Source organism: Macaca mulatta, chromosome 11 (genome assembly GCF_049350105.2).
Source record: "Macaca mulatta isolate MMU2019108-1 chromosome 11, T2T-MMU8v2.0, whole genome shotgun sequence".
In the NCBI taxonomy this organism is placed as follows: domain Eukaryota; kingdom Metazoa; phylum Chordata; class Mammalia; order Primates; family Cercopithecidae; genus Macaca; species Macaca mulatta.
In genome coordinates, this window is record NC_133416.1 from 98,431,292 (window position 1) to 98,450,591 (window position 19,300).

Sequence of the window (19,300 nt, forward strand, 5' to 3'; positions counted from 1 at the left end):
TTGGGAAATTGACAGGTTCTCTGTGACAGAATTCATGAATAGAAAGTCTGTAGAGGCATTCAAAGTTAGAAATAAACTCCTTTTTCTTTGAATTAACTTTATAATGGCTCAGAACACGCCATTTTTCAAGGAGCTAAATTAATCAAAGGTTTATCTATGTGTAAGTAACATGTAAGATTTTTTAAAAAAAAACTTTTTTTTTTTGAGATGGAATTTTGCCCTTGTTGCCCAGGCTGGAGTGCCGTGGCACGATCTCGGCTCACTGCAAACTCTGCCTCCCGGGGTTCAAGCAATTCTCCTGCCTCAGCCTCCTGAGTAGCTAGGATTACAGGAGCCTGCCACCATGCCCAGATAATTTTTTGTATTTTTAGAAGAAATGGAGTTTCACTATGTTGGTCAATCTGGTCTCTAATTCCTGACCTCAAACTATCCACCCGCCTTGGGCTCCCAAAGTGCTGGAATTACAGGCGTGAGCCACCACGCCCAGATGATTAAAAATATTTTTAACTTAACCTATTAACAAATGAATACTTTCCTAAGAGTCCAACAGGCATATCCTCATAAAAATGTAGTTTTAAAGACTTAAGTAATCCTAATGTGTGTTTTTTAGTACCAATGTCCTGTGGCATGTTTTGAAAGTGACATAATGTTGATTCATTAGAAAATAGATTCCACTAAAAACAAATAGACCTCTAACAGCAAAGGTGTAAGTACTCCTTATTTTAGTGTTGAAAGTTTTGATTCTGAAATTTAATATGTACCTGTCATTCCGAATATCCTTCCTCCGTTATATTTGCAAGGAAATAGGTGAACTTTAGGATTAAGTAGTTAATAAACTTGTAGATGATACACATTTTCCAGGGTTATATGGTTTCACCCAAGCTTCAGAAAGGAATTTCAGAAAATAGCGCTGGGGTTTTAAAATGCAAGTTGTAGTTGAGTTATTCATAAACCACAAAGAAATTTTCATGATAATTATTTCAATATTGAAGACTCTAGTATGCTTCTAAGCTTCTCTTCTGCAGAATAAATATTTTTGGATACTAACCCAAGCCTATTATATTCCAACCCAGGCTGAATTTCTTCTTTTCCACAACAATGGAATTACCTTGATGTCAATAAAAGTCCTTCTAAATTTTGCAAGAACAAAAATAGGTGATACATTATACTAATTTTGACAACAATTCGTTGGTTGAAATATTTCTATTTTTTAAAGCTATACTTTTTGGTTTCTCTAGTTAGAGTTGGCCATAATTCAGATTTTGAAAGAAGTCAGTGATTTCCAAAGTTGTTTGTTGATCAAAATCATCCAAATAACTCTAAAAAATATAGATACCCAGGGGATTTTCCTTGGAGATCATGATTACATATGCATTACCAAGGAATCTACATTTTTGACAAGCATTCAAAGTGGCTAGAATAATCAAGTAGTGTAGGTAAGTTATCTTCATCCTTCCATTTCTATCTCTCTGTGTAGTAGAAGATTCTGTTACCCTAAGTTTGGAGGTCTAAGGCCAATAAGGAACAAAGAACTTCCAACTTCACACTGTTGAAACAATCTTCTCTTGAGGGCCTTAGAGTCCACATCTTTGATTTCTTATGATTTTCGACACCAATTAAATAGCCCCCCCTCATAACTTCTGTGCATTTTCAGTTGTCTTTTGGAGACAGTGTCTTTGCCTTATTATTGTTTAAAAAAAAAAAATAAAAACAAAATGTGTGACTACAATGGATGAAATTCAGAGTTAAACAGAAAATTCTCACAGGGGATGCAGAGATGAATTCAGTGTGGGTTGACTCTTGCTTACCTATTCTGTCCATATATAATAAAAATATAAGAAAAGAAGATGTCAAAAGATTCAGGGTCCTCAACAATATTTCTGTTGTTCAGACATGGTCTCAGAAAAGACTGAAAGCTGGCTACCCACAGAATATTGGGTTGGTGCAAAAGTAATTGCATTTTTTATCATTTCAATGGAGATTTTTTGTCATTTCAATGACAAAAACCACAGTTACTTTTGCATCAACTCAATAATTATTCATTTTATGTTGGTTGAAAATTAATAAACTAAATTCAGGCATACAAAGAAAATTAGCATATTTATGTTTCATGTTTTATTTGTTCTCTCTTCTTTCAACACTGGATGGTAGGAAAGTTGAACTTATAATTGGCATTTTGTTCATTTTTAATTAAACAGTCCCTTTAATTTATAAAGTCACTTTAATCTTTTGGGTTTTAACAACTTCATCATGATCTTCTATGAGATGGAATCTGTGTGTGGGGAAGTTTAGCTTATCCTCCCGGTATAGAGGGCTAGGGTAAGAAGTGGCTACAGGGAACTGCGTGGTAGTTCTTTTGTTCCTCTTTTGTCATTATTGATTGACTCCTGCATCTGCAGATTGCAACTCATGAGCTTGCACCCTCGTGTTTTAGATCAATCATGAACCCATCAATGTGGTTCTATGACTCCCATCTGACCCCTGTCATGGCTCTGTGTCCCCACCCAAATCATTTTGAGTTATAATTTCCATAATCCCCATAATCCCCATGTGTCAAGGGAGAGACCAGGTGGAGGTATTGGATCACGGGGGCAGTTTCACCCTTGCTGTCCTCATCATAGTGAGTGAGTTCTCACGAGATCTGATGGTTATGTAAGGGCTCTTCCCCCTTTGCTCGGCAGTTCTCCTTCCTGCTGTCTTGTGAAGAAGGTACCTTACTTCCCCTTCACCTTCTGCCATAATTGTAAGTTGCCTGAGGCCTCCCCAGCCATGCTGAACCATGAGTCAATTAAACCTCTTTCCTTTATAAGTTACCCAATCTTGGCCAGTTCTTTATAGCAGTATAAAAACAGACTAAGACACCCTGCTTGGGTGGTTGACTCTGCAGTAACAGAACCAAGGACAGAGTGCAGAGAGCATAGTGAGGGAAGGAGACAACGGACCCAGCTGAGTTCCTGTATTAGTTTATATTGCTCCTACAATAAATTGCCAAAAATGTAGTGACTTAAAACAACACAAATTTATTATCTTACAATTCTTTAGTTTAGAAGCCCAAAATGAGTTTCACTGGGTTAAAATCAAAGTATCAGCAGGACTGCATTATTTCTGGAGTAGCTAAGAGAGAATCTATTTTGTTGCCTTTTCCGGATTCTAAAGGCCACCAACACTTTGGCTCTTAAATTCACCTTCTTCAAAGACAGCAATGGCCACTTGAGTCTTCCTTGCATCATATCAGTCTGACATTTCCTCTTCTGTCCCTTCTTCTATGTGTAAAGCTGCTCTGATTACATTAGACCCACTCAGATGATGCAGAACGATCTCCTTATCTTAAGGTCAGATGAGTAGAACTCTTAATTTTTCAGCTACCTAAATCCCTTATTGCCATATAATGTAACATATTCACAAGTTCTGATAATTAAAATGTGGCCACCTTTGAGAAGCCATTACTCTACTTAGGAGAGTATCCAAAACATTTTGTGAAATTACAGGTTCACTTAAATAAAATCTGTAAAATCATTTCATTAGAAGAAACTCTGTTATTTAGATCTCTGACTTCTAATATATTTGATAACTTAAAAAAATAAATTATAGCCACACTGCATGGGATCTCCTAATACATACTCTAACATTAGAGAATTTGACTTTCTGTTTTTATGTTTTTTCATATCCAATTAGGAAGGTGACTTGAGATGTGACCGTCAGTGAAGTAATTGAGCTGTTAGATCTCCATATTGTTAATGTAGTATTCTTTTGGAAGCCAGGGGAAATAAAATTATAGTGGACTTATTCTGGGTCTGGTTAACATCCTTTCTGGGAATAGACTTTGGATTAACCTAAAAAATACACTGGGAATTTTGCTTGTGGGTATGTGGATTGTTTTTCCCAGAAGTGACGCTGCACACTAGACTGGGCAAACAGAAGAGGGAGGGCGTGAGTGCTGGCAAGTCTGGATTTGGTTCTGTGATCATGACTCAGAGTGGAATCTCAAAATAAATTATAATCTTATTTTGCCACTTTGGAAAAAGGAAAAAGACAAGTACCTGAGTAGAAAAACACACTGCAGTTGTGCTGGATCATGGATCACAACCATTGAAAACACTTTCCCAAATTTCTAATATCACTTTGGCCATGAATGGTATTGGGATTCATATTTATCTTATCTCCCTCCTTTCTCTGCCTTCTTATCAATCCTATTTCCCTTCATTGTTCCTGTGATCACTTGTGGCACCTGCCATTGTACTGTGAATATATATGTGTTCAGTACGTTTGCTCTCCCCACAAACAGGGACTGAACAGAACAAGAAAGTACAAAAGCAGAGGGTGTCTCATGATTTTTAGATTCACTACCTCATACTTTATAATCCTTTATATATAATTGTTTCTGACATCCACTGTGGCCTAAACTATATGGTTAGAGTATACATTTTGAACATTAATTAGAAAAAGTTTAAAAGGAAGTAAAATATGTATTCTTAAATATAGTTAATACATGGCTTAACTTGAATACCATTCCTCCCTTCCTCAATTCCAAATATTACTTTATTTTAAAGAATATTTTAAAGTGTAGAAAGGAAAAAAAATAACACTGGGAAAGAGATAAGTTAATGAATAAATTTTAATTCCAGTATCTCCCTCTCCCACCAAATCAAAAGTCTTTCTGAATGAGGTGGTGAAAGATATCCATGATATTACTTTTTTAAATAGACTATGACTCTAAAGTGCCAAGTGATTCATGACATAGAACATTCTTGTATGTATATTGTTTTACTTGATCCTTATTAAAACCCAGAGAAATACAAATTAGTCTATATTAAAGATTAGGAAAGTCAGGCCTCAGGCACAGGAGTGTAGCCTCCAAGATTCTGTGATTTTTTAGTTCTATCAGCCTTGAAATAGATAATATTTTCTATGCCCTCGAGTGGTGGTTTTCCCACCAGCCTTTTCCAACCCACCCTGCCCCAAACTCAACTCAGAGTCTTCCCTCATGCTTCGTTCACATAAACCCTTGGACTCTGCACTTAGTATGCTGCCTACCAGTTTCAGTTACTTTTTTGTTTCTGTCATAGCCCCTATCACAATTTACCTTTTATTTACTTTTTTGATTACTTTTCTTACGTATATGTATGTGTGTGCCTGTATGCCTCATTAGAATGGGCCCATGCTTGTTATTTATTATGTTGTCACTATGGTACTTTTAGTATCTAACACAACATTCTGCACAGGGTAGGAATTCCAATATTTGTTAAATGAGTCAATGCACAAATGAAGATCCTGGTTTAATCTAGTCATGGTTCAAACTTTTATACACACCAAAGGATTCTGAGTTCTATTAAGTGCCTCTTGAATATTCTGTAAGAATTACACCAAAATGGGGGTAGCGCAGAGATAAACAATATCTTTGAAGAAACTGGGAGACACCAGGATTTCCCCCACATTTTTCAAGCCATATCACGCAAGCATTTGAGTGTGATTCTTTTATATCACAGTAGGCTCTTAAAACTCCTCTTTCTCAACCAATTTTTGTTTCAAAAATATTCACATTCTGGATCCCAAAGATTTGACAGCCTGTCTTTGCCAATTTAACATGTATTATTAACACTAAAGTTGAGTGTAAATGATAACAATATAGGACTTGAGGGCAAGCAGTAGTATTAGTTCTTTCACTAACTTGGTATTTTTTTCTTTCTTTTTCTGGGCGGTCATTTAACCTCTTTCATCTTTACAATCTTGAACATTTTTAGAAAGTTAATGAAGTGTAATTATGTAAAAAATAAACACAAAAATAATAGCAAGCATATAAAATGACATTAAAATCCCACTGTGTGTCTGGAATCATCCTGTGTTCTGGGAACACAACTAGAAAGGAAGGGTCTCTACTTTTAAGGAGCTTATGTACTTGGGAGAAGAAAGGTAATAAAAAAGTAAATAATATAATTTGAATGTAATTGAACCTATAAAAATAAAAAGATCAAATAAGTGTACTTTATTTTATTATACTGCTAATTTAAGAAATATTTTGAATTAGCCATATGTAGCAAAATGTTCATATGCTTTGATCCAGCAATCCCACTATATAGATAAAATATTAAGTGATTTAAAACCAGGACGATATATGTTTCAACACTACGTAATAACAGAAACAAAAAAAATTCTAAAATAGAGGATATAATAGATGAATAGATGAATAACACAGATAAGTGACCATATAGTTAATTCAAACAGTAAAATATACATTATTAAAATTATATGGTATTATATAATAAGTGGAAACAATACTATTCAAGGAATATAAATCAGCAAACATGTAATACAAAATTTCATAATTTCTATCTGCAGTGATATAACAATGTACACTTGGATTGCAATACACACCAAACAATGAAGCAAAATAAATTTTAATTAAATCTTTGAATTAATTATCTCCCTGAGCTAATGACTTCCTTTAGCTTTTATTTAGTATTATAATTTTGTACAACTCTATAAATAAATAATTCCTGATGCAGATATGGGATTTGTTCTTTTATGTGCCCCTTTTTAAAATTATGATTTAATTCTCTCATCTTATTAATGTATTCTTACTCCAACCAAAAATAACATAGAATATTTACCTGTTAAACTTATCTGGGCATTTTTGATGAAACCTTGAAATCTTTTCATTTAATCTTTACACTGGTAATTATGGTAATTTTCTTAGATGAAATTATACTTTCTGATTTGAGAAAAGAAAAATTATAAATCAAAATTACACATTCTATGAATGCCACCACATTTTTATATAGTATGATAAACATTACGATTTATTTTGTCAAGTACTTCTCTCCTCATCCATATACCTATGTTTATTTTAAAGAACATTTTCTGATTACTTGGAAATCATTACCTCACTTAAAAACAACACTATTTTAAAACAAATACACAGTCCAATGGCCAAAGAAGACTTCAGACATTATACCTAGGGTAAACACAAGCAAACCTCAAACAAGACATGGCCCAGTTTGCAAAAAGAAATCTTTGAGGTGACTGTTTTTAAACTTCATTGACTCTAAATTTCCATTTCACCAGTAATGACACTTCATAGTTCCTAAGAACCATTCCCTAAGGACTCTGCCTAGCTCACCAAGACACACAACCCAGTAACTGTGGAGTGACTCTCCTTCATTTCACTAGCTGAAAACAATGTGGTGTTCTACCACAACTGTAGTTTTTTGGGTCCAGAACCGAACCAGAGAATTTCATTTGGTTTTCTAATTTGGTCCAGCTGTTGAAATAGATCTCTCTCTTTTCTTTCTTTTCTTTTTTCTTTTCTTTTCCTTTCTTTTCTTCCTTCCTTCCTCCCTCCCTCCCTCCCTCCCTTCCTTCATTCCTTCTTTCCATGCCTCCTTCCTCCCTTCCTTCCTCCCTCCCTCCCTCCCTTCTTTCCTTCCTCCCTCCCTCCTTCCTTCCCTTCTTTCCTTCCTTCCTTCCTTCCTTCCTTCCTTCCTTCCTTCCTTCCTTCCTTCCTTCCTTCCTTCCTTCCTTCCTTCTGTCCTTCCTTCCTTCCTTCCCTACCTTTCCTTCCTTCTACCTCCTCACCCCTGTTTTTTTCTTTCTCTTTCCTGGAAACATTCTTTGGACGCTCATAGCAAAATGGAAGTAATCTTATTGAAAACGTAAGTTTTCATTATCAAAATTGCTGGTAGCACAGCGGTTTCATAGTGCAGATATCTGTGGATACTTACAAGAAGTCATGACGACTATATTAAATGTGGTAGTGCTGTGTCTCCTTGAGCTTTCCCTGCTCCCCTCTAGTATCCAAGTTACTCCTTCAGGTTCCTCTTGCACTCTGGCAGAACTCAAGTAACAAAACATCCCTTTTAATTTGACCTTCCCTGACCCCCGCCACCATCACTCCAAATTAGGGAAAAGGAGGTAAATAAAAGCAAACATAAAATAAAAGCATAGTTTTGAATAATAGTTCCATACCTTTTGAATAATTATTTTGAAAGTGATAGACTAATCAAATAGTCTCCTTTGTTTAACCATTCATTTATTCAATTAGCTCACTCAGTCAATACAGAATGCCCAACTGTGTGTCTGGAATCATCCTGTGTTCTGGGAACACAACTAGAAAGGAAGGGTCTCTGCTTTTAAGGAGCTTATGTACTTGGGAGAAGAGAGGTAATACAAAAGTAAATAATATAATTTCTTAAAATAATATGTGTTATGAAAAATAAATAGGATAAGAGATTGAAAGTGATTAGAGTATATGTTGTTTTATATTAGTATAAATGGGAGCCAGGGAAGTGACATGTGACCCCAGATCTGGAAGTATCTCAGGCAGAGAGAAGAGCTAATATAAATATCCTGAAGTAGGTAAGGCTTGTCATGTCAGTGGTAAAAGTGAAGCGCAGAGAGTTGGGCAAAGAAGTAATCCTGTACAACCTCACTGTTTGTGGTGTTGTCCAAATATAATGGGAAGTTCTTGAATGGTTTAATCATGGAGTGATATGATTCAATCTAAGTTTTATAAAGGAACTGACACTGCTGAGTGAAGCAGTTGGGTAGAGAGAGAGAGAGAGAGAGAGAGAGAGACAGAGAGAGAGAGAGAGACAGTAGAATGGAAGCAGAAAAATCCCTCTGAATATTTCCCCGCCCAGGGGAGCAACTGCAGTGTTGAATTGGGTGGCAGCAGGAGAGATGATCAAAAAGCAATATTGAGGGCATGTTTTGGATGGTACACTGATAGTACTTGTTGATGGATTATTAAAATACTTCCTAGATTTTCAATGAATAAATAAATGCTGCTATATTATATAGGTAAGTAAGAACCTGTTCATTTTTACAACCCGGAAGTCGTAAAAATCATATGTTCTCCTGGAAGAAAAAGGTAAGCATAATAATGCCAACTAGCAGCAAACACATTTGGAATCCAGGTACACTACTAGTATTTAAAAATTGATAAGAAAAAAATTATACCTCTTGTTTAACATTCAGGGTATCCACAATCAGTACATTAAGCTGTTCCCTGGTGACTTGAAAAGATGTTCTCCACTCACATTTTTATTATTCCTTTTTTTCACTCATTTAACAAATATTTATTCACTACCTACTATGATCCAAGTCCCACGGAAGTAACATAAAGAAGCACATAGGCAGAGTTAAATTTTTTCCGGTTAAAATTCTGACAATATTGCTTCATTTTCTTCTGAGGTTTAATTCTGTGGAGAAGTCTGAAGTAACTATCATTGTTTTGTTTTCCATTTGTACAGAGTATGTTTCATTCATGTTTGTCCCCATTTATATTTGTGTGACTTTTTAAATTGATATTTATGTTCATTTTTGAAATTCAAATACTTTACCAGGTTTTATTAATTTTTTAATGCTTCACTGGCCCACTTTTAGCCTGAACATTCAAACTTTCAAATCAGAAAATGTTTTTTTTCCCTGCTTTGTCTTTGATTACCCTTCTGTGCTATTTAGTTTCTTTTTAAAGATCACCAATTAGCCATAAGGTAGACTTCTCTTTTCACATTTTCTTTTCATCACTTTTGTGTCTTTTCTTTGGCCTCCTAGGAGATAACTAATATCAGAAATGTTGCCCATTTGAATTTCTGTAGTGTTTATTCAGCTCTGTACTGTTTCTGAAGCTATACATTTTTTGTTCTCATCTCATATTTCATTTATTTTAACTCTACCTACCATCCAATTTTCTATTTTTTCTATCTCAATATCTTTTATTTCATACATACAATTTATTTGGCATTAACTTAGAGTAGAAGATAGAGCTGTCAACATTTGTTTCCTAAAAAATGATTTTCAAAAGAGGTCTTTCTTTCCACAACTTCAGTGTTTCTCTTTATGTTACATAATCTTTTCATAAGGTTGTAACTATTTTGAAAATGTTTTCTCATCCTTGAGTGATTTCTATCCAGTCTGGCATTTTGCCCATAAACAAAAGTTTCAGGTTCTATTTGGCATCCTTTTCTTTCTTCCAGCTTTTAAAGAATAATCCTTTTAGATATTAAGTTGGAAAATGAAGTGGTGAGCAACATTTTGTATTTTTACAAGGGTTTTCTTTTGAATGTGAATCTACTGAGCTAACAGGAAGTTTCTGATTTCATTACCTGGTCATCTTATCTTGCTAGACACATTAAAAAATGAAATTTAACAAATAACTTAGAGACTCAAGAGTCTATCTGGTGCTTTCAGGAAACATGAAAACAAAAGCCTATGTAAGATATTCTTAAAATGAATTGCCTCTCTATTTCCAACTTCATATTGTTAAATAAGAAATACTATCTTCTATGCAATTTTGCATGAACTTCTTGAAGTTCTGATCCCAAAATTAGTGCCAAAAGTAGTTTAATAGAGGCACAATTTAGGGATTTTAAAAGCTTTTGTTACCCTAGAAATTAACTTTAGATAAGTAGTGTTCTTGGTCTCCTCATTTTGGCCAGCATAGGATCAGTATTTGAGCAGTAAGATAATACAGTGGGAAGTATGCATGGAAGACTCTTTAATTCTATTCCATGACTCCCCCATTTCATGAAAATTATTTTATGACATCCCCAATTCTTTTTTATACCTGAGTTTGGTTAAGGGAATTCTTCCTGGAGTCTGACAGGACATTATTCAATAATGTAGTTCATTGTGTTGCTGAAAACATGCAACTTCTGGTAAATAACACACCAAAAGTTTTCTCTGGAGAGCAGCTCCTCATCAGGGATTTCATTTTCTAGCCCTGACTATCACAAAAGGAGGTGCCATGATTAATACTCACTAGTGTAATGTGAGTGGAAGTGATGGCTGGTATTTCTAGATAGAGGTGTATGTGAGATGGGGTATCATTTTTCACACTCCCATCTGCCATTTGCCAGCTGAATGCCAGGATGCCAAGCATCTCAAGGAAGGTGGAGCCACAAGACAGGGAGTCTGGACCCTAGCATCAGCACAGGAAGGCAAGTTGCATATCAATGAATATCCATATTGGACTGTTTATGAGCAAGAAATTCGCTTTTATTGTATTAAATCGCCAGGGGGTAGATTTTTTTCCCCTAAAACATCTACTGTCATCTTATAACTAGAACTAGTTTGTGTTTAGTTTCTTATTAAGAAGGTGGAAAAAATCAAATCAGTTGTTTCTAACTTTCCAATGTTTCTCAAAAATAATTCAAAATGAGATGCCATAGGTAACTAGATGTCCTTCAGTTTCCCCACCATTTTGAGTTGCCTTTTCCTTCAACACACAAGAAACATAAATTGCGTACCTCATCTTGCATGATGGGAAAATTATTGGGGAATTTCCTATGTGGTTATAAAAAACCACATGAGATGGAATTTCAAGAAATACTTCATGTTTCCTGCACCTCACACCCTGAACTTCTTCGTAAATCTCTTTTGGTCTTTTTGTAATAATGAGTCAATACCAAAGGATGAATTTCTTAGGGCCATCCCACACTTTACATTCACCCTTCTCTTCAGTCCACAAAGCACAGACACTATTTGAATTTAGATATTAGAGAAACCATAACATGTAATAGGAAAATTTAACACAGATGCCATGTATCACGACTTATACAGCCCACTAGATATGTCCCTTCACAGCTGTTCCCTCCTGGCTGTCTCTATCTTTACAACCTCTACTTTTGCTATGTTGCCCATGTTGCTGGAGACAGATCTCATACACTGCATAACATTTCCCGTGTCTTGTCTTTTCTTATTTAAATCAATATACCATAACCTGAATACATGCAATGAGTTATGACAGATGTATATACTTGTGAAACTAATACTTTGTATAGAACCTTACCATCATCACCTAAACTTTTTACTTTCCCCTTTGCAGTTCATATCTTCCCTCGCCCTCTTTTTTTACTAAGTACTATTCCATTTTATGAATAAACTACTTTATAAAATAATTTTTTTTCATCTGTGAATGGACACTTGAGTTGTTTCTAGTTTTTGGTTATTGCAAATAAAACTGTTATGAAGATTTATGTCCAAGTCGTCTTAGTATGGACATGTGTTGTCTATGAAAAATACTTTTAAATGGAATAGTTGGGTCATATGGTAGGTGTATGTTTAACTTATAGTAATTATCAAAAATAATGTTTTAAGTGCTTATAATGTTATACCTTGTCATCAGCAATATATGAGAGTTCCAGTTCCTCCACATTATTTTCAAGGCTTGGTACTAGGAGTTTTAAATTTTAGCCATTTTCATAGGTACAGAAAGGCTTGGTACTAGGAGTTTTAAATTTTAGCCATTTTCATAGGTACAGAGTAATATCTTATGATGGTTTTAATTAACACTTCCCTGATGACTATTGGTATTGATTTTATGTGCTTTTTGAATACTTATTGTTTATATATTTTCTTTTTTAAGTTTTATTTATAATTTTTGTAGGTATATAGTAGGTGTATATATTTATGGGGTACGTGAGATGTTTTGATATAGTCATCCCTGTGAAATAAACACCTCATGAAGAATGGGGTATCCATCCCCTCAAGCATTTATCCATGAAGTTACAAACAATTTTATTATACTCTGTAAGTTATCAATTTCTATATAAAGGCTAATTAACATTATGATTAGAACTGATAAATCTATATGTCAGTTATCAATACTGAATCTTTAAATAATGTATATGGTATATGTCTCAATTTTTCAGGTCTTCTTTCATTTCCATTAGGAATGTTTTATATATTTTAATGTATATATCACACATATCTCCTGTTAAGTTTATTCATGTGTCATTTTTTTGAATTTAAGATAATTTTTTTAAAAATTACTTTCCAGTTCTTTGCTATTAATAAATAAAAATTGAACTGATTGCTATATATTAACACTGCACCCTATGACTTTGCTAAATTCATTTATTAGTTTTAGTGGGTATTTTTTATTCATGTCTTAGTATTTTTGATGAACACGTACATATCATTTTCAAGTGAACATCATTTTATGTTTTCCTTTCCAATTTTCATGCTTTCTATTTATTACTTTTTCCTACTGTACTACCTAGAACTTTCTATTCAAAGTTTAATAGAAATGGTGACCACAGCCATTCTTGCTTTTTCCTGATCTTAGGGGGGAAAGCATTCTGTCTTTCACTATTTACATACAGTATCTCAGTTAATGGCCCTAAATAACTTGAGTGGTAGGCACCTTATTATTGTTTCTCATTTTGATATGCTTAATGTCTCACAGCTTATGAACACCAAAACAAAGACTACCCTAGGTCAGGTTGACCATAGGCTTTTATTCTTTTTCTTTTTTTAATCTTTATTTTTATAGATTTAGGAAGTTACATGGATACATGACATAATGGTGAGGTCTGGGCTTCTAGTATGCCTGTAACCTGTAGAGTGAACATTATACCCAATAGGTAATTTTTAAAACTTCACCCCTCTCTCATTCTCGCCACTTTTGGAGTCTGTACTACCTATTATTTCACTTTGTGTGTCCATGTGTACTCATTGTTTAGCTCTCACTTCTGAGTGGGTACATGCATTATTTGATTTTCTGTTTCTAGGTTATTTTATTTAGAATAATGGCCTCCAGCTCTATCCATGTTGCTGAAAAATACATGATATTATTCTTTTTTATGGTTGCACAGTATTCTATGGTATACATACACCATGTTTTATTTATCCAATTATCCATTATTGGACACTTAGGTCAATTCTATGTCTTTGCTATTGTGAATAGTCTACAATAAACATACAAGTGCAGGTATCTTTTTGATATAATAATGAAGACTGGTCCTTTTAATTAACCCAGATGAAAATAAAGAAAAAAATCAAATAAATGAACAAAGACTTCTGAAAATATGAGATTAGGTGAAGCATCCACTCCTACAAGTTATAGGCATTAATGGGGCAGAAGAAGAAAAAGTAAAAGTCTTGGAAAATGATTATGATGGAAAATTTCAGGAAAACATCCCTCGTATAGCTATAGAATTAGGCATCCAGATGCAAGAAGCTCAAGAAAACACTTGGAAGATTCTCAGCAAGACAAATCTCATCAAAGTATATGGTCGTCAGACTACCCCAAGTCAATGTGAAGGAAAAAAAATAAAAGCAGTTAGAGAGAAGCATCTAATTATTTGTAAAGAAAATCTCATCACACTAACAGCAAGCTTCTCAGCAGAAACCTTACAAACCAATAGAGATTGGGGGCCTATTCTTAGCTTTCTTAAAGAAAAAATAATGTCAACCAAGAATTTTATATCCTGCCAAGCTGAGCTTCATAAGTGAAGAAGAATTAAAGTTTTTCCTAGGCAAGCTGCTAAGGGAATGTGTCACACCTAGACTGGTCCCAGAAGAAATGCTCAAAGAAGTTCTAAATATAGAAAGAAAGGGACAATGCTTTCCTTCATAAAAGCACATGAAAATATAGAACCTATAGATACTAAAAAGTGATTACACAATTGAGACTACAAAGCAACTAGGTAACACTAAGACAGGAGCAAAACCTTGCTGGCTTATATTCTTAATGCCTGCTCCGCACTGCCTCAAGAGAAGCTGGATCAGAGTCTGCCGCTAAATTTCAGGCCGCCCCCCAGGCTGCTTGCACCAGGCTTAGACCCCCAGGCACATTCTCTCTAAGCTTTGAGACCAGGTCTGTGCTAGACAACAGTTGAAGTCCATTCCAGAAATCTCCTTTCCTGAGCCAGAGCTGTTTTTTATGACCCATTCATTTGGTAAGGGTATGACTCTCTGTGCATTTGGTAAGGGAGTGCAGCGATAGAGGGCATGCCACAAAGAACACTGAGCCATTAAAAGAAATCTTTTTCTTCCCTAACTCTGTTAGTTCCTCAACTCTGTTTCCCCTGGCTAATGGATTAAGTCTATATCTAATCTCACAGCAGTAGTCACTTATTAATCAAATACTTCTTAAATTATTTATTCCTTGTCTCTTTTTCTTATCATAATATAACCCTATTGCACTGTTGATTGTGAAATAGCAATGAGATTATATCAGTGAATACGCTTGTAAACCAAAAGCTGCCATATAAGTGCAAAGTAACATTGCCGTTGTTGTTACTATTGGTACTGAAAGAAACTCAGAGAATGCACACAAAAGTGAAATAAGTTTGCTATTTCTGAGAGTCACAAAGGACCAAGATTAAAGTGCCCTCGAAACCTATGAAAAGATTGCTTTTACATTTTATTACCTGATTTTCATTTTTTGCCAACTACGCCTAAGACATTCTTTCCGGGAAAGGAATTTAAAAGTGGATGTTAGTATCTGGGAAAAAATGTAGGCTCTGTGAATATGACAGTAATTTTTAAACCTGGACTAAATTGTACAGTCATTCATGAGTCGTTTGAGTTTTTGCACTAACTTTCCCTTTCAAAAAACTATTAAGTCTAGTACTACTAGCATTTATCTTAGGTAGATACATCTCTAGTATTCTTGTCAATAGGAGTCACTGAAGCTAGGAAGGAATGATTTTTTTAAATCTATCAATCCAGATGGTGTGAAATGAAGAATCATCTTAGTCAAAATAACAGCATCCAGAAACATCTGGTCCCATAAGCTTTGTTTATCATTTCCTGAACCTCAGTAAAAGCTTTGTCTGTGATTTGTAGGTGGCCTGGTATTTCTTACAATTTTCCAGATGTTTTTCCTGAAGTCAGGACAGCCACAGGAAATTTGTTTAACATTATAATTTTTAATCATGAATGAGTATGTAATACTTTTGACTTTCATTTCCTTTCAGAACTTTCTCAGATATTGTCTTTTTGTTCAGTTTTGAAGTTTATTGAAATACCTCACTTTCACATTCCAAAGTCATCTACTAGAGGGAAGAAAATATACATTTTTTGTTTCTATTTTCTCTAGACCTAGCATAGTTTCTGTCATAGTCTAAGTCCTCAATAAATATGTGAACTAGTGGAGTAAATGAATTAAAAGTTAAATTGAAATTTTATTTTCTCTCATATAAATATGTTTAGATGTTAACACACACACATACTTGGTTTTGTGGAAAGAGGAGGAAAAATAAATTATTTCAAGACTTTTTTTATGTTGTTCACATATCATTGTCAGACCAAGTGGCAATATGGGTGCTTTATAGTCATCAATATAAACATTTACGGAAGTGGATGAAGTCATTTCATGCTGCAATTCCACGTAAAAATTGCCTTAGCTATAGAAGTTGTATGTGTTTTCATAATTTTCTAGTTAAACATGCTGGTATAATGTCTGAGGCTCACTGAGACCTCCTGCAGTTTCAGGAATATGCTTTCTTTACATTATAAGACTGTTTGTTTATAACTGTCAAACCACCAGCAAGTTATCAACTCACATTCAATACAGGCACCAAGCCACACTTTTGTTAATGTGAATTCTTGAAGAGAACAGAAACTAGACTGTTTTTATAAGTTTTAAACTCATAAGTCTAAACACAGCGATTAAAAAAACAAAAAAAAAAACAAAAAAAACAAAAAAAACAATGATTTCTTTCTCAAAAGGCTTTTTTCTTTCCTGGGTGGTGTTCAAGCAAGAACTGTTTTGGAAATGCTGACAGAATCATAGCAAAGGCATCCAGAGGGAAACATATAATATGTTTATTTATCTTAGAAACCACAGAACATTGCAAAAGGCCAAATTGGCCCTGTAAAATGTGTTGCTAACATGTACAGTACGATAGCTTAGTTTGGATAAAGTCAAGTCATTTCTGTGCTGATAAAGAAGGATCATAATCTATATTCTGGCATCTCTAGAATTTATGTCTACAGCTCAACCCTTTCCCTTGAACTCCAAAATTCTAGATCTAAATCCTTCTTGACACATCCATATGGAAGTTGAATATGCATCTCAAAAAGAACAGATTCAAAACCAGATATTTGATTCTCAGTTCTTCCAACTCAACCTCCCAGTCATTCCCATCTCAGTAAATGGTGACTTCATCCTTCCAGTGGCCCATGCCAAAATTCCTGAAGTCATCTCTGTCTCTTCTCTTTCTTTTTCATGCCCCATCTGATCATTCAGCCATCCCTGGCCTCTCTACCATAAAAACAAACCCATATTTTGATCCCTTCTCAACAGTTTTTCTACTATTATCCAGGTCAAAGTCTTCCTCATCTCTCACCTGATTGTTGGACTAGTATCCGAAATACTCTCTCTTGGCCTGTTCCTGTTACCTTACAGTCTATACACGCAAAGGGATCCTCTCAAGACAGTTGAATCAGGTCACTCCTCTGCTGAGATCCCTCTAATAGCTCCCTGTCTTACTCAGAGTAAAAACTCATCTTTACAATGGCCTAAAGAGTCCTACAGGATGCAGTTGTCATTACCTTTCTGGCCTTGTGTCATATATTATCTCTCCTTGTTCACTTTACTCTTCTCACATTTGTCCTCTCTGGTCTTGTTGGAAACTGTCATGTATGTTTTCCAAATTCAGGGCCCATTTTTTTTGCTTGCTCCCTTCAGTTCTTCATCTCTCTGCTCAAATGTTACTCCTGATAAGGTCTTTTTCTGACCATCCTATATAAAATAGCAAGTCTCACCCCCTTCACATCCCTTATTCCCCAGTTCTGCTTGACATTCCTCCACTTTAATTGTCATGTCCTGGAATGTCTCCTCCTGCTGCAACATCTGCTGCAGAGAGCAGGGCATTATGCACTGCTGTGTCTCTGCCACTAGAACAGTGTCAAGCACACAGTAGGTTATTAATAAATATTGGCTGAATAAATGAAGTAATATGTGTTAGTAGATATGTCTGATCAAGACAAAAAAGTTGGATTGTTTTGACATTTTTGAGTGTATTTTAAAATTGATTTGTGTTTTTGTGCTTGTTCCTGATAGCCTGGAAGCATTCTTTCAGCCCTCACAGTCCCTACAGAATGTGTGGCCTGGGAAGAGTCTCCTGATCTCCAATGTCTAAGTGATTGATGGCGGTCATAATACTCAGGAGGCAACTCACCCAGTCCTTGTCTGGTTATCTTATACTGGGGTAGTGTGTGCATATGGCCTTTCTCTTGGTTCAAAATTGTTCAACTTCATTGAAGGTTGTTTTGCTTTCCTGAATGTTTGTGCTTGTATATGGTTTTAACAAGTTTAGTGTTCTCCCTTTCTTGATTTTACTTTGTTTTCCACTATTATATTTTGTAGTGTGAAATTGACAGTCTGTCACAGACCTGTGATTTGAAGTAATTGTGACAGATGGTGTGCTTGAATACATAAGCAGATCCACTAGAAGGAATGTTTTAGCAATAAGTGTGGGAATTTAAAATTGAGCCACAAAATCAAGAGTGAAACGACTGCAATGTCGACTCAGCAACCTCGACTGTCTGTGCTGCAGGAGAGTCTGAAGGACAATGAAGTCTTGTGAAGAGTTGTGTGTGTGAAGGGGCAGTCTTGGACCAGGACTGCCTGGAACATTGGATGAATGAGAAATGACTTTATACAACATTTTTAGTTTACTTGAGGGATTAGGCATTTCTTCCTTTGTATAAAGATAAGATTATGACATCCTGCAGCTGCTTCTGCAATAAAATTGTGGAATAAAATGGTTTCTTGGAAGAGCGTTATGGAGAAGGGTAAAGGAAAATAAAAAAGATAATAGTGATGATTCAGACAAATGAATGAGCAGAAGAAGAGGAGATCCAACTTATGTCTAATTTATGTCATGAGAATTACATAGTAACATTTATTGCCAGATCAAAGTCTTTGACGAGAAATGCTTTAAAAGAACATGAATTCTGTGTTCCGGAAAATCTGTGTCACTTGATAAACTAAGATGGCTGTCCTGAAGACAGAAAGTGGTATGGCCTAGGCTAGCATAAATGTACAACAGAGGCTTTTCCAACCGGGGGGGTCAGAGACAAATTAATAAGTTTTCAACCTTTTATGTGAACCACACATAATCGAATAACAGTTTTATTAAAACAAAAAGATAATTAAACATTTAAGAAGGAAAAAAGAAAGTGGATATGAATGATTCAGTTGAACAAATATTCCTCCCAGAAGATATATTCAAGATTGAACCCCCAATACCTGTGAGTCTGACTTCATTTGGAAATAGAGTCTTTGCAGATATAATCAAGTTAAGATGTGTTCATACTAAATCAGGGTGAGCCTTAATCCAATATAACTCATGTTCATAGAAGAAGAAGAGAAAAGACACAAACACATGAGCGAGAAGGCCATGTGAGGATGAAGATGGAGGCAGAAATTAGAGTCATGCTGCCATAAGGCAAAGAACAACTCGATCTAACCAGAAGCCTAGGAGGAGCAAGGAAAGGTCCTCTTCTAAAGGCTTTGGAAGGAACCTGACCCTGCTGACACCTTGATTTTGAATTTTTAGCCTCC